We start from the raw sequence: 18,099 nt of genomic DNA on the forward strand, positions 1-18,099 counted from the left end.
GGGAGAAAATATTTGCAAATGAAGCAACTGACAAAGGATAAATCTCCAAGATTTACAAGCAGCTCATGCAGCTCAATAACAAAAAAACGAACAACCCAATCAAAAAATGGGCAGAAGACCTAAATAGACATTTCTCCAAAGAAGATATACAGATGGCCTACAGACACATGAAATAATGCTCAACATCATTAATCATTAGAGAAATGCAAATCAAAACTACAATGAGATATCATCTCACACTGGTCAGAATGGTCGTCATCAGAAAATCTAGAAACAATAAATGCTGGAGAGGGTGTGGAGGAAAGGGAACACTCTTGCACTGTTGGTGGGAATGTAAATTGATACAGCCACTATGGAGAACAGTATGGAGGTTCCTTAAAAAACTACAAATAGAACTACCATACGACCCAGCAATCCCAATACTGGGCATATACCTTGAGAAAACCATAGGTCAAAAAGAGTCATGTACCAAAATGTTCATTGCAGCTCTATTTACAATAGCCAGGACATGGAAGCAACCTAAATGTCCATCGACAGATGAATGGATAAAGAAGATGTGGCACATATATACAATGGAATATTACTCAGCCATAAAAAGAAATGAAATGGAGGTATTTGTAATGAGGTGGATGGAGTTAGAGTCTGTCATACAGAGTGAAGTAAGTCAGAAAGAGAAAAACAAATACAGTATACTAACACATATATACGGACTCTAAGGAAAAAAAAAAAAAAGGCCATGAAGAACCTAGTGGCAAGACGGGAATAAAGACACAGACCTACTAGAGAATGGACTTGAGGATATGGGGAGGGGGTGGGGTGAGATGTGACAGGGTAAGAGAGTGTCATGGACATATATACACTACCAAATGTAAAATAGATAGCTAGTGGGAAGCAGCCGCATAGCACAGGGAGATCAGCTCGGTGCTTTGTGACCACCTAGAGGGGTGGGATGGGGAGGGTGGGAGGGAGGGAGATGCAAGAGGGAAGAGAAATGGGAACATATTGTATATGTATAACTGATTCACTTTGTTATAAAGCAGAAGCTAACACACCATTGTAAGGCAATTATACTTCAATAAAGATGTTTAAAAAAAATTCATTTATCTTTTTCTTGGTTTTCTATTTTCTAGAACTTCTTTTACCTCTTATATTATCATAAATACATGTTGAATAATTACTCTCATATTGGTCTGTTATCTGTGATTCTTTGGTTCTGATGGTCCTTTTTTCACATCTGCTAACTCTGACATGGAAAGTTGTTCCCTCAGGTCTCTGTAACTCACTTTTTTGTACATGCACCTTCTTGTGGGTGTTGTTTTCTCTTGGATAATTGTCCTAGTTGTGAAAGTGTCACTGGTTTTGATTCTGGCAGGGTCCCAGGCATTTCAATGGTCCTTTGTGTTAATTTATCTCCTTGTGGCTCAGTTCAGGTAGCAGGTAATGTAAGTTTAAATTCCATCTCTGGCATAGGCTTGGGGTGTGGTTTCTTCCAGTTGCCTTTTTGTTTCTTTCTACCTAAGGCTTCTGGAAAAGCATGAGTTTCCTTGAGGGCTCCATGGTCTACAGGCTGGGGATTTTCTGGTTTCATTGGAATGGAAGGGGCAGCTCTTAGGGGATCCAGGCTCCATGAAGAAGTCCCTGGTCCAGCTTCCCACCAGCTATGGCCCAGCACCACATCTTTAGTCTACGTGTGAGTATTAGAACTCCAACCCAAGCCCATAGAACTTTTGTCTATTGTAATTTTAGGAAGCTCCAAATATATTATTCCTCTATTCACCACTTGCCATGTTGCTGCAAGTTCCTCTAGAGAGTTTTTCACAAAGGAAATAGGCTGGCCTATTATAATAGACAAGTCCTGAAGAACAGGTCTTTCTAGACCCCTTTCCAGCCCTTTTCCAGACTTTTGCCACAAAATAAAAATTATTTCCTAATATGATTCTTTCCTTCATTAGCTGTAATAAAATAAACATGGTTGTGAATCTCAACATACCTAAATATATACACATTTACCTTCTGAATTTAGTATACTTTTAAACACGTGTAATAAATACAATATAAACTTCCTGCCTTATATCTTATATCTTTCATAATGCCATTTATACTCTCATGCTTGTCTTCATTAATCAACTGCTATAAAGTGATAAAGGTGAAGCTTCATCAAAGCTCACCTTTAAAATGGGATTCCTTTACAATATTTGAAAATACTTCATAGCCGATGGTTTTTGATGAAATCGCTTTTTTAAGCAATTGAATTTTAAATACATTTTTATAAATAAGAGAGAAGCTAAAAGGCATTATAAAACTGTAGTCTCTAATCCCTTGTGTATTTAGTGTAGGGAACTACCCCATCCCTCCTCCCATCCTCATAAAACAGAACAGAACCAGCCTTGAATTGAATACAGCAGTAACTTATCTATGCTGCCAAGTCTGATCATTTTCTCTTCTTGGAAACTGGCATAAATGCAGAGTTTGCCATCAACTTCAAGGCTTTCTTTCAAGTACAGAAGGAGAAACATTTCAGTATAGAAATGAAAAACAAGTGGACATTTTAATGAACATTTACTTTGATAGGCCCTGTGCAAACACTTTCTATGTTTATTTTCTGTAGTCACCTCTTCAATTTTAAAGTTCTGCACAATCCTTACACCATTTTACATGTTTGAAAACATGGGTTGCCAGAGTTTACTGGCACCATGTGATGTTACACTGATGTTTAAACTGTCTATTTTACTCAAACCTAAGTACAGTCTGTTGGTAAGAAATATAGTAACAGCCAAGGGACTTGAAGGAAAGAAAAATCTTCGAGGTGCAAAAGATCTAAATTATGCAAGCTGCAGAAATCCTGGATGGACACCATGATACCTTTTTAGATCATCTTTCACCCTCCAGGTGGCAAATTACAATTATAGATTAGATTTCTTAATCCTTTTTGTGCCATGGACCCCTTTGGCCTTCTGGGGAATCCCACGGACCTCTTCTCAGAATAGTGTCTTAAAGTGCATAATAGAAAGAATGGAATATTGTTTTAGCATCTGACCCTTGAGATTTTCAAGCATTTCTCCTCTGCCCATCTCACCTCCCACTTCTTCCAAACCGCTCAGAGACCTTCCCTAACCTTCTTCAGAGAAGGTAAAGGAGAGACATGCAAGCAGGTTTGGAGAGAATGGTGTTGGGGAAGAGATGCTTTTGAGATGACATTGGTGTCTTCCTTTTCCCTTCTGTCTAGAAGCCTCCCCATTTCTAGCCCCTTCATCCTTCCCCAGATCAAGCCCCGTGTTCCTCTGGTTTTACTTCTTTTCCGTCCTCACTCATCTCTTGCTCAGCCCAGTCCGCTTCTCTAGACCCACCCCTCGCTGCCTCCTCACACTAGCTCCTTCTCCCCGCTAAGTCCCGCCTTCTACCCTGTCTCTTTTTGGGTTCCTGCCAATCACGCCGGACCACCCTCTCGCCCACGCCCCTAACACACGCCAAGCCTGTCCCCGGCCTCCCCTGCAGGCACAGTTGCTGTGGCAATGGAAGGATGGCCTCTGCTGCCTGCTGCTTCTCCGAGGAGCAGTTCAGGAATCTCTGCGCGGAGCTCCAGCAGCCCGGGGTAGGCGGGGCCGGCTGGGAGCTGCTGGTGAGGAGCATGGGCGTCGGCATCTATTGGCAGCTGAACCAAGTAGTGGTTGGTGGGCTAAAACCGCATGAGGCAGCAGCGTGCGGGAGGGGAAGGGGCCCTGCCCGCGGGGAGTGGAGGGCTGCAGCCCGGTCCGGATCCCGCGGATCTTCTGGAGCTCAGAGGAGTGAGAGCTGGGGGTGCCTCCAGCTGGCTTTACCCTTTTCGGGCCTCAGGGAGTGGGGAGGTCATCAGAATTTAGTCTCAGGTCTGAGGCCCGACAGGGCAAGTCGTTTGTTACAACTTACTGAAAGAGTTAAAAGGTGGGTCTGCTGATTCTTAGCTCCATGCACTTGCCTGCAAGGGACGTGGAACCCCGCTCCCGGGTGGATGCCAGTGGTGTCTGTGGGGTGGGGAGTATTTTAAGATTGAATAGGTAGAAAAGAGACTGGACTTTTCAGAGAGTGGATGTGCAGGGTGATATGTGTGGGGAGAGGAGTGTTGCTGAGAAGGGACCTACTGTCATCTCTAGTCATTTTACTGACTTGCTTCGTTTGGATGCTCCCCGCTTCCTTGTAAATTGGACTTAATAACTTTTGTCTGAAGCTTTCCAGGAGAAAGATTAACTAAAAGGGTAGGAGGAATGGAGTTGGGGGCCTGCCTGGAGGCCTTTGGAGCCAGGTGGAATGATGGCCAGTCATCAGTTGCTCTGTGTGCTGGTAGCTGTATGGCAAGTAGCTTAAAATCACCTTTAGACAAGGGAAGTGAAGTTGAGGTTTCCTGGCAGAGGATCAGAGGATTAGAGTGTTGGAGAAGGGAGGAGCTCTGAATGTCTGTGAGTACTAGGTCACTGGGTACAACAGGATGAGCAGGAAGCTCAGACTAGGGCAGGCAGAATTAATTTCCAAGTGTCATTTCAGCAGCTACCTTGGTACAGAAAGAGACATATTTTCAGACAACATCCTTTTATCTTCTGACCTTTCATTTTCCGCATCAGCCATGCCCAGGCATTTGCCAAGTGTCATTTTACACTCAGATGTATCTGATGTCTGGCCTGTTTACCTTCCTTTTTTTCCCTTTCCCTTTGCCACGTTGGGTGGCACCTCTCACCTAATATTGCTGTGACTTCTTAACCAGCTTCTTGGCCTTCCACCTCTCTGATCCCTTCCATCCTATACGTTTACAGCCCAGTCAAGAACCTGAAAGAAAGGTTGTGATCTTATCACACCCTTTCCAGTGGCACTGTTGATTGCAGAGTTAATAATAATAATAACTACTGTAATAGCTAACATGCATTGTATGCTTTCTTAGGCTCCGGGCACTGTCTAAGTGCTTTGCATGCGCTGACTTACTCAATCCTCCCATCAGCCCTATATTGTAAGGTACTATGTATCATGTTGTAAGGTCCTATGTGTGCATATGTAAGGTACTATGATTATCACCATTTTACCATTTTGGAAATGGGTATGTAGAGAGGTTAAGTTGATTGCTGAAGACTCAAACTGGGATTGGAACTCAGCTGTCTAGGTCCAGACCTGTGCCACAAATACGCTCCTGCATTGACTCTTTGAAAGAGGGCAAGTGCTGGTACGTGGGCTATGCATGCGGAACTAGGCTGGTCCAGCTTTACCTCCCATGACTCATCCATACCCCTCCTGTTCTCCAGTCACACCAATCGCTCCCCCCACCTCCCCCCACAGGCTTTTTGCTCTTTTGCTTTTGTGCCTTTTATCCACAACGTCCACTGCCTGAGCTGAGACCAAGTGACTGGCTTTGTTTTGTATATTGTCTCCATTGTGTATTGTTATGTAGCAGGGCCCACCTTCCTCCTTTGGGGAGGATGTGAGTGGTATTCAGAATAGTTTGTATTGCTACCAACCTTATTATAAGATATGTCTTATTTGCACCTGTTCTGGGCATGAGGGCAGTCATGGTACTTTGATATAAGCTACAAGTCTTTACAGAGAACGTTCATAAGTTGGAGGCCATACGATTACCATAGGTGTTGCCCTTGAGCCTCAGTAGCTAGGATGAAGGGCCACTGCCCACTTTGATCTCTAACTGTATTAAATGTCAAGAGGCTCTGCTGGGTCAGGGTACAAGCCCTTTCCTAGAACCTTTACTGGATTCTAGCATATTGAGCATTATTTGCTGCCAGAGTCATTTTGCTAGAGCCTCATTTTCTTTCCAGGTTGACTCCCATCCTTTAATTTTCTCCTGGAAGAAAATTTCCTCTCATCTCCAGTTAATAAATCTTGTCGTTTGAATACCACTCTGCATCAAAAGTGAATTCAGCTTGTCCCACACTGCCTAGACCTGCACTTATTTTCCTTAAAGCCCTTTGCCCTTTTCTGTCTTATGGGCCAGTATGGTTTCATCCACCATGTATGTTGTTGCCATTATGCACCTCTTCTTTCTCCTCCACCCACTTCCCTGCTCATTTTACCTATGCATGTGCATGTGGCCTTGGGTCCCTAGGTCCCTGACTGGAGGTCAGACCAGAAAAGCCTGGCCCCTCTGGCAATCTCCAGGTCAGGTTTCTCATTGCAATCTTTTCCTTACTATCACATGTTTTGAAAAGACTGAAATAATTGTAGAGGCACTTGAAAGAGTTTGCAATGTAACAAATTTTATTTTAAAATAAAAAAGATTGTGGCTTCTTTTTAGTAGAACCAAATATTTCTGAATCTTGTTCTTGGACAAATGGCTACTTTTGATATACACATTTCGATACTTTTTTCCCTTTCTCTTTTTCTATTAAATCACAGAATTTTATTATTTTTAATTAATTTTTATTGGAGTATAGTTGCTTTCTAATGTTGTGTTAGTTTCTACTGTATAGCAAAGTGAATCAGCTATACGTATACATATGTCCCCTTTTCTTGGATTTCCTTCCCATTTAGGTCACCACAGAACATCGAGTAGAGCTCCCTGTGTTATACAGTAGGTTGTTGTTAGTTATCTATTTTATACATAGTATCAAGAGTGTATATATGTCAATCCCAATCTCCCAATTCCTCCCACCCACCCCCTTCCCCATTGGTATCCATACATTTGTTCTCTACATCTGTGTCTCTACTTCTGCTTTGTAGATAAGATCATCTATACAGTTTTCTAGATTTCACATATATGCGTTAATATAGGATATTTGTTTTTCTCTTTCTGACTTACTTCACTCTGTGTGACAGTCTCTAGGCCCATCCACGTCTCTACAAATGACCTGATTTCTTTCCTTTTTATGGCTGAGTAATATTTCATTCTATATATGTACCACATCTTCTTTATCCATTCCTCTGCTGATGGATTGTTAGGTTGCTTCCATGCCCTGGATTGTAAGTAGTGTTGCAATGAACATTGGGGTGCATGTGTCTTTCTGAACTGTGGTTTTCTCTGGTTATATGCCCAGTAATAGGATTGCTGGGTCATATGGTAGTTCTATTTTTAGTTTTCTAAGGAACCTCCATACTATTCTCCATAGTGCCTATATCAATTTACATTCCCACCAACAGTGCATGAGGGTTCCCTTTTATCCACACCCCCTGTAGCATTTATTGTTTGTAGATTTTCTGATGATGGCCATTCTCACCCGTGTGAGGTGATACCTCACTGTAGTTTTGATTTACATTTCTCTAATAATTAGTGATGTTGAGCATCTTTTCATGTGTTTGTTGGCCATCTGTATGTCTTCTTTGGAGAAATGTCTATTAGGTCTTCTGCCCATTTATTAACTGGGTTGTTTGGTTTTTTTTTGTTGTTGTTGTTATTGAGCTGCATGAGCTGTTTGTATATTTTGGAGATTAATCCTTTGTCAGTTGCTTCATTTGCAAATATAGTCTCCCATTCTGAAGGTTGTCTTTTTGTCTTGTTTATGGTTTCCTTTGCTGTGCAAAAGCTTTTAAGTTTAATTAGGTCCCATTTGTTTAATTTTGTTTTTATTTTCATTACTCTAGGAGGTGGGTCAAAAAAGATCTTGCTGGGCTTCCCTGGTGGCGCAGTGGTTGAGAATCTGCCTGCCAATGCAGGGGACACGGGTTTGAGCCCTGGTCTGGGAGGATCCCACATGCCGCGGAGCAACTAGGCCCGTGAGCCACAATTGCTGAGCCTGTGCATCTGGAGCCTGTGCTCCGCAACAAGAGAGGCCGCTACAGTGAGAGGCCTGCGCACCGCGATGAAGAGTGGCCCCCACTTGCCGCAACTAGAGAAAGCCCTCGCACAGAAACGAAGACCCAACACAGCCATAAATGAATGAATGAATAAATAAATAAAAATTAAAAAAAAAAAAAGATCTTGCTGCGATTTATGTCAAAGAGTGTTCTGCCTATGTTTTCCTCTAAGAGTTTTATAGTGTCTGGCCTTACATTTAGGTATTTAATCCATTTTGAGTTTATTTTTGTGTATGGTGTTAAAGAATGTTCTAATTTCATTCTTTTAAATATAGCTGTTCAGTTTTCCCAGCACCACTTATTGAAGAGGCTGTCTTTTCTCCATTGTATATTCTTGCCTCCTTTGTCATAGATTAGGTGTCCATAGGTGCATGGGTTTATCTCTAGGCTTTCTATCCTGTTCCATTGATCTATATTTCTGTTTTTATGCCAGTACCATACTCTCTTGATTACTGTAGCTTTGTAATATAGTCTGAAGTCAAGGAGCCTGATTCCTCCAGCTCCGTTTTTCTTTCTCAAGATTGCTTTGGCTAATTAGGGTCTTCTGTGTTTCCATACAAATTGTAAAAATTTTTGTTCTAGTTCTGTGAAAAATGCCATTGGTAATTTGATACAGATTGCATTGACTCTGTAGATTGCTTGGGGTAGTATAGTCATTTTCACAATATTGATTCTTCCAATCCAGGAACATGGTATATTGCTCCATCTGTTTGTGTCTTCTTTGATTTCTTTTTTTTTAAATAAATAAATTTATTTATTTATTTATTTTTGGCTGTGTTGGGTCTTCGTTGCGGTGTGCTGGCTTTCTCTAGTTGCAGCAAGCGGGGGCTACTCTTGGTTGTGGTGTGTGAACTTCTCATTGCAGTGGCTTCTCTTGTTGTGGACCATGGGCTGTAGGCACATGGGCTTCAGTAGTTGTGGCTCATGGGCTCTAGAGAGCAGGCTCAGTTGTTGTGTCGCACGGGCTTAGTTGCTCCACAGCATGTGGGATCTTCCTGGACCAGGGCTTGAACCCATGTGCCCTGCATTGGCAGATGGATTCTTAACTACTGTGCCACCAGGGAAGCCCCTTCTTTGATTTCTTTCATCAGTATTTATAGTTTTCTTTGTACAGATCTTTTGCCTCCTTGGGTAGGTTTATTCCTAGGTATTTTATTCTTTTTGCTGCAATGGTAAATGGGATTGTTTCCTTAATTTCTCTTTCTGATCTTTCATTGCTAGTGTATAGGAATGCAAGAGATTTCTGTGTATTAATTTTGTATCTGTGACTTTAATAAATTCATTGATTAGCTCTAGTAGTTTTCTGGTGGCATCTTTAGGATTTTCTATGTATAGTATCATGCCATCTGCAAACAGTGACAGTTTTATTTCTTCTTTTCCAGTTTGGTTTCCTTTTATTTCTTTTTCTTCTCTGATTGCCATGGCAAAATCAAGGAATTTTAGAGTTAAAAAGTCTCTTTGAAATCATTCTGTCCAATTACCATCATCCTTTCTTTTCACTTTTTTTTTTCTACTTTCTTTGCCTACTCTGTTTCCTGTTCTCACCTTCTTTTTTTCCCCCATGTTGTAATGCTAACTTATCTTTACATGGTACTTTAGTATACAAAATGCTGTTGCATGTAAGTTTTCATTTATCCCTCTGAACAAATCTGGAATATAGGCAGAGATGGTTTATTTTCCTATTTTACTGATGGCAATAAGACCCAGAGTTGTTAAATGAGCCACACAAGACCTCATAACTAGTAACTAGACATGAACCAGTCAACTTCAATGAACTCAGTACCAAGTATATAGCTTGCTTCAATTCAGAACTACATTCTTTTTCTGGAAGCTAAGCAAAGCTATTGCAAAGCTGCTATGTGCTATCCCACATGGTATCCTGGGAAGAGCATTGGTTTTGAATAGTCTTGGGTTGAAATCTCTGCTCTGCCCCACTATCATTCGTTTATTCAGGAGATATTAATTGAATGCCTCCCATGTGGTACTGCCCTGGCAGGCACTGGGCATAAGCAAAGAGCAGGAAGTTGGAGCTGCTGCTTCAATGAATGAGCTTCTTGAACAATGAACCATATTCACTGATGAGAATAACCTGTAGTATATAATGAAATGGCAGCTGAAAAATGCTACAAAGAAAGTAAAGTGGGATAAAGGGATAAAGAGATGGTATGGCAGGAGGGTATGTACTAGAGAAATGTACTAGAGAGTGTTTCTCAAAACTCAAGCACATTAGAATTGCCTGGGGAGCTCTAAGGACATCACCGAGCTCTACCCTAGAGCCCCATATTGAATTGAGCTGGGGTGAGGCTTGGGTGGTCCTTTTGAAAGGCTCCCCTTTCACATAGAGACTGATTATTCTGTCCTCTCTACTTTAGTGTATGTTTGAAATGCTGGTGCATCAGAATCACCTGCAGGGCCTGTTAAAATTCATAATAAGACCCAACTCCCAGTTTCTGATTCAGTGGGTCTGGGTTGAGAGTTGACATTTGACTTCTTTTCTTCTTCTCCCTCCCCTTCCTCTTCCTCTTCTTTTTCCTCCCCCACCCCCCACCTTCCTCCTCCTCCTCCTCCTTCTTATTCTTCTTCTTTGGGTAACACAAATGTTCTAAAATTACCCTGTGGCAAAGGTAGCATGACTCTATAAATTTACTAAAAATCATTGAATTGTACACTTAAAATGAGTGAATTTTATGGTACTTAAATGATACCTCAATAAAGGTGTCAAAATAAAAAAAAAAAAGCAAAAAACAGTTTATGAAACTCACCCAAAGTCACACAAATAAAGAACTTGACTTGAAGTCATTAGTTGCAGCAGAAACTGGACTTGAAGCCAGTGATGTGACAGCAGAGTTCAAAGTCTATGATATAGCCTCCAAATTGTCACTGACTTCTCCCAACATATCATTAGATAAATAATAAGCCCTCAGAGTGCATATATCATTAGGGTGACCATATAATTTATCATTCCAATCAGAACATTTTTGAGTGAAAGAGGTGTCATAAAGTGTTTCACCAGGACAAGTGTAAACCAGGTCTGTGGTGGGTATATTGAGACATAGATCACCCTTGCTATAGCTCACAACCAAACACTATTCAATTTACAAGGTGCTTCAAAATGTAACCTCTCATTGGATCCCTGTACAAATTTGGCAGGACAGGAATTATCTCCAGCTTGTAGATTGGGAAGCAGAGACTCAGCTAGGGTCTTAGGTTCATAAATCCTAGAGTGACAGAGCAATTAGGTATCAAATCTGTACATTAGACCTGGGGTTGCTGAATCTGTCATGCTGGCTATTTTTCAGTCTACAAGCTAAGAATGGTTTTTAAATTTTTAAAGTGGTTGTATAAGTGGTTGTATAATAGCCTCCATTTTATATTTTAGCCTGTAAAACCTAAAATATTTTTTATTTGGATCTTTACAGAAACATATTTGGAGATCCTGATTTGTACCATTGCCACCACCAATTCCAAAACATACAACCCAGGAAAGCTTTGAATTATTGCAGAGTTGTATTGCAATTCCACATGTAAGAGAGGACACTTTGTGTTATAAACCCCAAATATATATATTTTTTTGTTTTGTTGTTTTTGTTTTTTCCTTTCCTATAAAGGACTCTGATTTAATAACGCCTAGATTTCTAAAGAATAAAATAGTTAACATTCTAAAAAGGTGTTGACAAGCTTAATGAGCCTCTATTTTTAATTTTTTTTTTTTAATTTTTTAATTTAATTTTATTTACTTTTTTATACAGCAGGTTGTTATTAGTCATCAATTTTATACACATCTATGTATACATGTCAATCCCAGTCGTCCAATTCAGCACACCACCACCCCCATCCCCCCGTGGCTTTCCCCCTTGGTGTCCATACGTTTGTTCTCTGCATCTGTGTCTCAATTTCTGCCCTGGAATCCGGTTCATCTGCACCATTTTTCTAGGTTCCACATATATGCGTTAATATATGATATTTGTTTATCTCTTGCTGACTTACTTCACTCTGTATGACAGTCTCTAGATTCATCCACGCCTCAACAAATGATCCAATTTCTTTCCTTTTTATGGCTGAGTAATAATCCATTGTATATATGTATATCTTCTTTATCCATTCGTCAGTCAATGGGCATTTAGGTTGCTTCCATGACCTGGCTATTGTAAATATTGCTGCAATGAACATTGGGGTGCATAAGTCTTTTTGAGTTATGGTTTTCTCTGGTTATCTGCCCAGTAGTGAGAATGCTGAATCATATGGTAATTCTATTTTTAGTTTTTTAAGGAATGTCCATACTGTTCTCCATAGAGGCTGTATCAATTTACATTCCCACCAACAGTGCTAGAGGGTACCCTTTTCTCCACACCCTCTGCAGCATTTGTTGTTTGTAGATTTTCTGATGATGCCCATTCTAACTGGTGTGAGGTGATACCTCATTGTAGTTTTGATTTGCATTTCGCTAATAATTAGTGATGTTGAGCAGCTTTTCATGTGCTTCCTGGCCGTCTGTATGTCTTCTTTGGAGAAATGTCTATTTAGGTCTTCTGCCCATTTTTGCATTGGGTTGTTTGTTTTTTTAATATTGAGCTGCATAAGCTATTTATATATTTTGGAGATTAATCCTTTGTCCATTGATTTGTTTGCAAATATATTCGCCCCTTCTGAGGGTTGTCTTTTCGTCTTGTTTATGGTTTCCTTTGCTGTGCAAAAGCTTTGAAGTTTCATTAGGTCCCATTTGTTTATTTTTGTTTTTATTTCCATTAATCTAGGAGGTGGATCAAAAAAGATCTTGCTGTGATTTATGTCAAAGAGTGTTCTTCCTATGTTTTCCTCTAAGAGTTTTATACTGTCCAGTCTTACATTTAGGGCTGTAATCTATTTTGAGCTAATTTTTGTGTATGGTGTTAGGGAGTGTTCTAATTTCATTCTTTTACATGTAGCTGTCCAGTTTTCCCAGCACCACTTATTGAAGAGACTGTCTTTTCTCCATTGTATATCCTTGCCTCCTTTGTCATAGATTAGTTGCCCATAGGTGCATGGGTTTATCTCTGGGTTTCTATCTTGTTCTATTGATCTATGTTTCTGTTTTTGTGCCAGTACCATATGGTCTTGATTACTGTAGCTTTGTAGTATAGTCTGAAGTCAGGGAGTGTGATTCCTCCAGCTCCGTTTCTTTCCCTCAATACTGCTTTGGCTATTCGGGGTCTTTTCTGTCTCCATACAAATTTTAAGATTTTTTCTGTTCTAGTTCCATGAAAAATGCCATTGGTAATTTGATAGGGATTGCATTGAATCTGTAGATTTCTATGGGTAGTATAGTCATTTTCACAATATAGAATCTTCCATTCCAAGAACATGGTATATCTCTCCATCTGTTGGTATCATCTTTAATTTATTTCATCAGTGTCTTATAGTTTTCTGCATACAGGTCTTTAGTCTCCCTAGGTAGATTTATTCCTAGGTATTTTATTCTTTTTGTTGCAATGGTAAATGGGAGTGTTTCCTTAATTTCTCTTTCAGATTTTTCATCATTAGTGTATAGGAATGCAAGAGATTTCTGTGCATTAATTTTGTATCCTGCAACTTTACCGAATTCACTGACTAACTCTGGTATTTTTCTGGTGGCATCCTTAGGATTCTCTATGTATAGTGTCATGTCATCTGCAAACAGTGACAGTTTTACTTCTTGTTTTCCAATTTGTATTCCTTTTATTTCTTTTTCTTCTCTGATTGCCATAGCTAGGACTTCCAAAACTATGTTGAATAATATTGGTGAGAGTGGACATCCTTGTCTTGTTCCTGATCTTAGAGGAAATGCTTTCAGTTTTTCACCATTGAGAATGATGTTTGCTGTGGGTTTCTCATATATGGCCTTTATTATGTTGAGTTAGGTTCCCTCTGTGCCCACTTTCTGGAGAGTTTGTATCATAAATTGGTGTTGAATTTTGTCAAAAGTTTTTTCTGCATCTATTGAGATGATCATATGGTTTTTATTCTTCAATTTGTTAATATGGTGTATCACATTGATTGATTTGCATATATTGAAGAATCCTTGCACCCCTGGGATAAATCCCACTTGACGGTGGTGTATGATCCTTTTAATGTGTTGTTGGATTCTGTTTGCTAGTGTTTTGTTGAGGATTTTTGCATCTATGTTCAGCAGTGATATTGGTCTGTAGTTTTCTTTTTCTGTAGTATCTTTGTCTGGTTTTCGTATCAGGCTGATGGGGGCCTCATAGAATGAGTTTGAGAGTGTTCCTTCTTCTGCAATTATTTGGAAGAGTTTGAGAAGCATGGGTGTTAGCTCTTCTCTAAATGTTTGATAGAATTCACCTGTGCAGCCATCTGGTCCTGGACTTTTGTTTGTTGGAAGATTTTTAATCACAGTTTCAAATTCATTACTTGTGACTGGTCTGTTCATATTTTCTATTTCTTCCTGGTTCAGTCTTGGAAGGTTATACCTTTCTAAAAATTTGTCCATTTCTTCCAGGTTGTCCATTTTATTGGCATAAGATTGCTTGTAGTAGTCTCTTAGGATGCTTTGTATTTCTGCCGTGTCTTTTGTAACTTTTCCTTTTTCATTTCTAATTTTATTGATTTGAGTCCTCTCCCTCTTTTTCTTGATGAGTCTGGCTAATGGTTTGTCAATTTTGTTTATCTTCTCAAAGAACCAGCTTTTAGTTTTATTGATCTTTGCTATTGTTTTCTTTGTTTCAATTTCATTTATTTCTGCTCTGAACTTTATGATTTCTTTCCTTCTGCTAACTTTGGGCTTTGTGTGTTCTTGTTTCTCAAGTTCCTTTAGGTGTAAAGTTAGATTGTTTATTTGAGATTTTTCTTGTTTCTAGAGGTAGGCTTTTATAGCTATAAACCTCCGTCTTAGAACTGCTTTTGATGCATCCCATAAGTTTTGGATCGTCGTGTTTTCATTGTATTTGCCTCTAGATATTTTTTGATTTCCCCTTTGATTTCTGCAGTGATCTCTTGGTTATTTAGTAACGTATTGTTTAGCCTCCATGTGTTTGTGTGTTTTACGTTTTTTTCCCTGTAATTGATTTCTCATCTCATAGTGTTGTTTTCAGAAAAGATGCTTGGTATGATTTCAACTTTCTTAAATTTACTGAGGCTTGATTTGTGACCCAAGATGTGATCTATTCTGGAGAATGTTCCGTGTACACTTGAGAAGAAAGTGTAATCTGCTGTTTTTGGATGGAGTGTCCTATAAATATCAATTAAATCTATCTGGTCTATTGCATCATTTAAAGATTCTATTTCCTTATTTATTTTCATTTTGGATGATCTGTTCATTGGTGTAAGTGAGGTGTTAAAGTCCCCCACTATTATTGTGTTACTGTCGATTTCCTCTTTTATAGCTGTTAGCAGTTGCCTTATGTATTGAGGTGTTCCTATGTTGGGTGTTTATATATTTATAATTGTTATATCTTCTTCTTGGATTGATCCCTTGATCACTATGTAGTGTCCTTCCTTGTCTCTTGTAACATTCTTTATTTTTTTAAATAAATTTTATTTATTTATTTATTTATTTATTTATTTATTTATTTATTTATTATTATTTTTTGTCTTTGTTACGTCTTCGTTTCTGTGTGAAGGCTTTCTCTAGTTGTGGCGAGCAGGGGCCACTCTTCATCGCAGTGCACGGGCCTCTCACTGTTGTGGCCTCTCTTGTTGCAGAGCACAGGCTTCAGATGTGCAGGCTCAGTAGTTGTGGCTCATGGGCCCAGTTGCTCCGTGGCATGTGGGATCTTCCCAGACCAGACCTCAAACCCGTGTCCCCTGCATTGGCAGGCAGATTCTCAATGACTGTGGCACAAGTGAAGCCCAACATTCTTTATTTTAAAGTCTATTTAATCTGATATGAGTACTGCTACTCCAGCTTTCTTTTGATTTCCATTTGCATGGAGTATCTTTTTCCATCCCCTCACTTTCAGTCTGTATGTGTCCCTAGGTCTGAAGTGTGTCTCTTGTAGACAGCATATACATGGGTCTTGTTTTTGTATCCATTCAGCAAGACTGTGCCTTTTGGTTGGAGCATTTAATCCATTCACGTTTAAGGTAATTATTGATATGTATGTTCCTATGACCAGTTTCTTAATTTTGGGGGGTATGTTTTTGTAGGTCCTTTTCTTCCCTTGTGTTTCCCACTTAGAGAAGTTCCTTTAGCATTTGTCGTAGAGCTTTGTTCTCTTAGCTTTTGCTTGTCCATAAAGCTTTTGATTTCTCCATCCAATCTGAATGAGATCCTTGCTGGGTAGAGTAATCTTGGTTGTAGGTTGTTCCCTTTCATCACTTTAAGTATATTATGCCACTCCCTTCTGGCTTGTAGAGTTTCTGCTGAGAAATCAGCTGTTAACCTTATGGGAGTTCCCTTGTATGTTATTTGTCATTTTTCCCTTGCTGCTTTCAATAATTTTTGTTTGTCTTTAATTTTTGCCAATTTGATTACTATGTGTCTCGGTGCATTTCTCCTTGTGTTTATCCTGTTTGGGACTCGCTGCACTTCCTGGACTTGGGTGGCTATTTACTTTCCCATGTTAGGGAAGTTTTCGACTATAATCTCTTCAAATATTTCCTGTGGTCCTTTCTCTCTGTCTTCTCCTTCTGGGACCCCTATAATGTGAATGTTGTTGTGTAATGTTGTCCCAGAGGTCTCTTAGGCTGTCTTCATTTCTTTTCATTCTTTATTCTTTAATCTGTTCTGCAGCAGTGAATTCCACCATTCTGTCTTCCAGGTCACTTATCCGTTCTTCTGCCTCAGTTATTCTGCTATTGATTCCTTCTAGTGTAGTTTTCATTTCAGTTCTTGTATTGTTCATGTCTGTTTGTTTGTTCTTTAATTCTTCTAGGTCTTTGTTACACATTTCTTGCATCTTCTCGATCTTTGCCTCCATTCTTTCTCCGAGGTCCTGGATCATCTTCACTATCATTATTCTGAATTCTTTTTCTGGAAGGTTGCCTATCTCCACTTCATTTAGTTGCTTCTCTAGGGTTTTATCTTGTTCCTTCATCTGGTACATGGCCCTCTGCCTTTTCATCTTGTCTATCTTTCTGTGAATGTGGTTTTTGTTCCACAGGCTGCAGGATTGTAGTTCTTCTTGCTTCTGCTCTCTGCCCTCTGGTGGATGAGGCTCTATATTTTAATTTGAATCACATGGGGGTGTACCATTTTAGCCCAGACCACCCTTCAAAGTAAATCTGCCAACCTTGAGCATGCACACAAGATAAATACCAAAAAAATCTTAAATAAATCATATTCAAACTCAGAAAACCAAAGAGAAAAAAGAAATCTTGAAAGAAGCTGTAGCAGGAAGGCTGGGGGAGCACTTTACCTACAGAGGAATACAGATGAGAATTACAGCAGACATCGTGTCAGAAACCTCCCTGCAAAAAGAGGGTGGAGTGAAATACATAATGTTTTGAAAGAATAAACCACTGACCTAGAATTCTATATCCAAAGATGTCTTCTTCAAAAATGAAGAAGAAATAAAAACTTTTTCAGACAAATAAAAACTGAGGGAATTCATCAGCAGCAGACCTGCTCTGGAAGAAATGATAAAGAAGCTTTTCAGGGAGGAAAAAAATGGTATAGGGCAGGAACTCAGATCTTCATAGCATAAAAAAATGCCTATTTCATTGTCTTAATGCTTATGGAAGGCATGAACTTTGTCTTATTCTTCAGGCACCACAAGGGCTTACCAAAACGCATGGACACAATAGGTCCTGAAAGTCTGCTTGAATGGGTACATGAACCAATATTCTGGAGTTTTCTTCTTACTAGGGTATATTCAGAAAATCCAAAGGTAACTATGGAATGGTGTGTTTCCTAAACTAATAGGAAAGATAAGGTAGCTATGTATATCTGTAAAATTTTTTGTGTCTTAAAAACACATTAAAAGGGGCGGAGCTTCAAGATGGCAGAAGAGTAAGACGTGGAGATCAACTTTCTCCCCACAAATACATCAGAAATACATCTACACGTGGAACAACTCCTACAGAACACCTACTGAATGCTGGCAGAAGACCTCAGACCCCCCAAAAGGCAAGAAAATCCCCACATACCTGGGTAGGGCAAAAGAAAAAAGAAAAAACAGAGACAAAAGAATAGGGACAGGACCTGCACTAGTGGGAGGGAGCTGTGAAGGAGGAAAGGTTTCCACACACTAACAAGGCCCCTCACTGGTGGAGACAGGGTGGCGGGGGGAAGCTTCGGAGCCACGGAGGAGAGCGCAGCAACAGGGGTGCGGAGGGCAAAGCGGAGAGATTCCTGCACAGAGGATCAGTGCCAACCAGCACTCACGAGCCCGAGAGGCTTGTCTGCTCACCCGACGCGATGAG

At 39.9% G+C, this 18,099-nt stretch overlaps 1 pseudogene; it reads left to right on the forward strand.

The window, feature by feature from the left end:
- The first annotated feature begins 3,520 nt into the window (after positions 1-3,520).
- The window catches only part of LOC137755165 (phosphatidylcholine transfer protein-like), a 127,069-nt pseudogene continuing 112,490 nt past the window's right edge, over positions 3,521-18,099 (forward strand).

Source organism: Eschrichtius robustus, chromosome 20 (genome assembly GCF_028021215.1).
Source record: "Eschrichtius robustus isolate mEscRob2 chromosome 20, mEscRob2.pri, whole genome shotgun sequence".
NCBI classification, from domain to species: Eukaryota; Metazoa; Chordata; class Mammalia; order Artiodactyla; family Eschrichtiidae; genus Eschrichtius; species Eschrichtius robustus.